We start from the raw sequence: 6,000 nt of genomic DNA on the forward strand, positions 1-6,000 counted from the left end.
GTAGAAAATTTCAATTTCGGCCAAAAAATATGGTGTTTTCTGTCATTTTGGCAAAAATGACTTTTTGACTATTGTGATAGAAAATGTGTCCTTTTTACAACATTTACAAAAAAGTTGAGAGTTTTTTGCAATTTTGGCAAATAAAGTAGGTACCGTACTTGAGTTTTTTTTTGTTGTAATTCTAGCAAAAAACAAAACCAAATTCTTGCGACCAAAGAGCAAAGTACCTATGCCTGGAAATTGTGAACAAAAAAACATTTTTTGAACAATTTTGTACATAACAAAACAAAACTTTCTGGAAATTTTCATGAAAAAAATTGGAATTTTTTACAATTATTTTGATAAAAAAGTAAAATGTTTTGGTTATTTTGATAGAATACTTTTTTTTTTTTTTTTTTGCAATTTCGATACAAAAAGGAAATATTTGAAGACACAAAAAATTAAAATTTATGGAGTCTGGACATATTTACCAAAAAAAAAATAATTTGTTTTTGGCAATTTTGGAAAAAACATGACATTTTGGTAATTTTATGAAACAGAATAATTATGCGTTTTTTTTGCAATTTTGGCACAAAAAAAAACTACACTGTCTGTCTACTTAGATGAGAATGAACCAGTTATTTTGACGATTCGGACTACAAACAGATTGTTTTTTGGCAGCATTTCATCATTTTTTTTTTGGCAATTTTCGGTGATTTTTAAAGCGTACCTAAGTCTTTTTACACGATTCTGATGTTTTTTCAACATTTTCTCATAAACACGTTTTTCTATTGAAACAACTATTTTTAATTGTTTTCAGTGCGGTTTTGATGTTTTTTTTTGCGCACTTTCAAAACTTTTTGTGCATTTGGGAAAATTTTATGAAAATTTCATATTCATTTGGTAATTTTCCGTGATTATTTCTTTATTGGGAATTTTTACAGCATTTTGAAAAGTTTTCGATCTTATTGCATTATTCTCAAGCAAACACTAAAATTTCATGTTTTTTTGGCAATTTTCAGGAATTTGAATGCTTTTTTTTTGGATGTTTTTACATCATTTTCAAGTTTTCAACACGTTTTCATGTATTTAGGGCTGATATTTTTACCAGTTTTTGGTAATTTCCAGCGATTTTAATGTTGTTTTTCTTGAGTACTTTAAGATTGTATTAGGTATTAATATTATTATGCATTTTTAAACACTTTCGTGCATTTTGCGAAAAATTTAACTGAAATTTCGCATAAGTTTTCGGGTAACTCTCAGTGATTTTAATACACTTTTTTTTTGACAGGTTTTAGATCATTTTAACACGTTCTTGATCACATTTATAATAATTATGCGCATAAAAACTCACGAGCGGTTTAGAACCGTTTAAAAAACCGGATTAAAAACCGAAACACAAAACTGAGAACGGAAACTTACAAAACTGAATCCCAAACACTAAAGAACCGAATCAAAAAAACAAAAACAGAGAACCAAATTACTGAAGAAGGAAGAACTGAATCAAAGGACGAAAATTGAGAACCAGAATTTTTAAAAGAACTGAACCAACGAACCGAAACCAAACACTAAAATCTTAATGAACTTAATCCAAAACCCGAAACCAAAACCAAAAGAATACAAAAAACAGAAACTAATTCGTCACTAATTTTCTGATAGGTCATTATCTTAAGGAATGTTCATGTTCATTGCTTTCATATTCACGAATAAATTACGTTCACAATTCTGAATAGGTCCCTTCAGTTTTCAAATTAGGCAAAAATATTGACAGTTGAGATTAATGAATTGACTCTTGATCGAATCGTATTTTGATAACTAACGCATAGGAGTTACTAGCTGTCATGACTTCATCAAAACACTTGGCTAGTTGGCTAGAATGATAAATCAAGCAGGTTTTTTTTCAAAACTTGGAATAAAAATTTTGTTGATTTTTTAAAATTCTGATTAGAAAAAAAAAATTAAAGAAAAGTGAATGAGCAGAGACGTGCTGCATATGAATAGGTAAGTACATTTTTCAAGTCAATACTCAATGACACAATTTATAGAACGTACCTACAAGTCGCGATTCTTTCTCGATAAAAAACGTTAAAAATTTACTGACATTTACCCACATTCGAGTTGTAAAATTTACTTTTCATTCCCCCTTCCTCTTCTCCGCCCACACAATAACTTTGACACCTAAACCGCTACATGCAATGTAATTATCAAAGCGTGAAATATTAAGTATCTAGGTACACCTGTAGCACGAGTAACATAAAGATGCGATATCGATCATTGATTTCATTGTTCTTCTTTAAACAATTGGTGGCAAACTTTCGAAATCTTTATTTTTCCAACCCATTAGCTAATTGTAAGATTAAATAACTAGGAATGCGAAATATTGCCTCATTTTTTTATGAAATGTTTCGTTCTTTTCTTGGCCTATTTTTGAGTAGGTACCTAGTTTTTTTTCTTTTCCAAAAATATCAATTTGGAAAATTTGATTGGTTATTTTTCTACGAGCATTTATTTGAAAAATGTTCTCTTCAACATAGGTATGTATACTCACTTAGGCGAATAATCATGCGATGCTGTGTTTTTAAAAGAGATGTTAGACATTTATCCAATGTTTAGCAGACTGTAATACAATAGATACGTACAACGAGTGCCTAATTTTTAGCGTTAATTATCGCATGGTCATCAAACCGCTTCAAGATCATTTTAATAGGTGAACGGATTGTGCAACTGTTTTAATGATTTAAAAATAAATGCACGAAATACGTACTACGTACAAGTATGTACAATTGTACATGTAGGTACATATAAGTAACGAAAAGAATGGAGAGAAAGGTGTGTAAGAGTGTAGTGGGTACGACGTCGCCGAAAGGGAACGTGGGGGAGGGAAGGATTCCGCCAAGCGAGAATATACTTTTGAATTGTAAGTACCAAAAGTTGCCTATAGAATTGTTTTTGTGCACTGGATAATTACTTTATGGATAAGAATTGTTTTTGGCGGACAAATTAATGAATATAAAAGTGCAAAAAAATTGAGAAAACGTTATTAATTCGACAATCGACATATAGTCCACAGCCCCATCAGCAAAAAGTGACAAAGTAGGCTTGCATTTTTGCGACCCAAAAAAATTTAATTTGATTTTGGTAGATATGGGTCTAAAATTTCAGAAAATAGTTGTGGAGGTGGAGCTTAACCCTTCAATTTTCAATAAAAATGAACCGCTGTAGAGTTACTCAAAAGTCACGTTGTGACCTATCAAAATAAGTTGAAATTTCGCGAGAAATTCAAATGTTTCCACAAAAATGTTTTTTGAGCATTTTATTTGAAGAATTTTGGGCCCGACTTTTTTGTTGAGAAAGATGAAATGCGACCAATCGAAAAAGGTTGAAATTTTACGAAAAAATCAATATTTTCACAAAAATGTTTTTTGAGCATTTTTGAAGAATTTTGGGTTCAAAATTGAATAATAACTTTTTGTTTTTTTTTTGTTTTTTGAGAGAGATGAAATGCGACCAATCGAAAAAAGGTTGAAATTTTACGAAAAAACCCATATTTTTACAAAAATGCTCTCTGAACAATTTTTAAAGGATTGCGATCCCAAACTTACAATTAGCTAATTTACTGTCGAGATTTTTGAAAAAGTTTACTTCGACGTATCAAAATAGATTGTTTGAGCATTTTTGAATTTTTGAAGGATTCTCAGCTCGAAGCTCGAAATTGAATAATTATAATATTGGGGATTCCCAAACAAGATGTTATGCAACCTATCGAAATATGTATTTATTATAAATTTCATTAGAAAATCAATATTTTGATAGGGAGGGATTACACTTTTTCAAAAATCCCCAATTTCATTACCCAATTTTGTACTCAAAATTCTTCAAAAATGCCCAGAAACCATTTCTGAGGAAATATTTGATTTTATCGCGAAATTTTAACCAATTTTGATAAGTGGAAGTGACTTCTTTCGAAAATCTGGAAAATCATTATTCAATTTTAGGCTGAAAATTCTTCAGAATTGCTCAAAAAACATTTTCGTGGTAGTAGTGAATTTTTTATTGAAATTTTAACCTATTTTGAAACACTGAAGTGAACCATTTTAAAAAACTGGAAAATTATTACCCAGTTTTGAGCTCAAAATTTTTCAAAATTACTCAAGAAACATTTTCGCGGAAGTAGTGAATTTTTTCTTGAAATTTTAACCTATTTTGATACGTTGAAGTGAACCTTTTTAGAAATCTGGAAAATTATTACTCAATTTTGAGCTTTCAAAATTCTTCAAAATTTCTCAAAAACCATTTTCGTGGAAGTGGGGAATTTTCTCTTTAAATTTTAATCTGTTTTAATATGTACGTCACAGTGAACCGTTTTAAAAATCTGGAAAATCATTATCCAATTTCGGAACGATTCCCACCTCGACTTCATCTCATTCGAGGGAAAACGATATCGTAATTTTTGGTATTAGGAAACTGCCTTAAAATGTATCAATCTGCAATTTCTTAAACACCATTACATGTTGGTAGTGGGTACCAAGATTGCGAGGAAGTCCCGTTTAATTTGCCAATATTATTGATATGTCCTGCTTTCTGTTTTGTCAACGTTGCCAAAATAACCTCATTCTTTTTCTCAAAATTGCTAAAAAAAAAAGTTCTGCTGTTTTCATTTGTTCGGTCACAATTTGTACATATTTATATAATTTTCTAGGATTCATTATTCAATTCGAATTTATCAATAGATTTTGTAAGATTAAAGTTCTGTGGGAAAAGAAGAAGCTACACAGAAAATATCAAAATAACTTGTAAATTCATAACCAAAATAATGCTACTCAATGAATTGATAACCGCAATCAAAATCTCATTATGTGATCAATTTTTCCAGCGGAAATTATCTAATGAAGCAATATTTCATCCAAACTTTCAACATCAAATTATAAGGACATAACGTTTATCTCATTTCAACTATCTCTCCCAGTCACTTCCCCCTCATCTGTTTCCAAATTACCCTACACGATGCCAAACTTCCAAATTTGAGAAAATATCGTCTCAACTAGACAGAAAGTATAGGGCGACGAAAAAGGCAAAAATGAAAAAAATTTCCATAAATCAGCGTCAATTGCAAAATCATAAGCGGTTTTTACTCGCGCGCCTCTTCGTATACAGGCCTAACAAATAACATCTCATCTAGCTAATTCAAACGCGGTTCCCCCTTTGAATTAATTCTCCTACATTTTTTATCCCATCAACAAACTCATTAGCATTTTCTTCATTATTCGAAAGCCAACTTCGTTCGTGCTTCGTGCTGCGTGAAAAAAACAACATTTCTACGTGTGCGATTTCGAGATGAAAAACATTATCTGGCGAAATCTTTTGGATTATTTTTTCATTCGAAGGAAAATTACCTACACCAGGTGAACGAAAAATCCTTTTTCCAATTTTTATTCTACGTGTGTGGTTAGGCGTGATAACGAACGGCCGACTAGAAAAAAACATATAGTGAAATGTATCGAGTATAACGAGTAAAGCCCTTGTCTGTGTTACTCATTTGGCCATAAAATTAACAACTTTTCCGCTAAATTGATATCAAAACTGTGTCCTAGTCTGTTATCCGGTAATCGAAGTCGTAATGTATTGATAGTAATATGTAGTATAGTCCAACGTAATTTTTTTCAACTAGACTCACTTTTACGTAAAAAAAAAAAAAAAAAAAACTCCAGATGAGAGAGAATATGAAATGCTATTTCTCTCGTGACACAATCAAATGAGCTTCTACAATTTTCTCTTCTGTTTATAGGTAGGTAGGTACCTCGTATGTATAAGCGTACGTGTGTATCGATGTACTCAGTTACTCACGTTGTTACATACTCCTTCCTTTCCTTCCCTTACCCTTTCTACAAAATATCGTCGAATCTCCAAGGTGTTTGTGAGTTTATCGGTCATTTTTATTTTTCAAGTGTAATAATTCATCGAGAATTTATACGAGTATAATTTAAAGCAAGGGTATTTGATCAAATGTAATGCTCTCGATTC

This window comes from Planococcus citri, chromosome 1, assembly GCF_950023065.1.
Source record: "Planococcus citri chromosome 1, ihPlaCitr1.1, whole genome shotgun sequence".
NCBI classification, from domain to species: Eukaryota; Metazoa; Arthropoda; class Insecta; order Hemiptera; family Pseudococcidae; genus Planococcus; species Planococcus citri.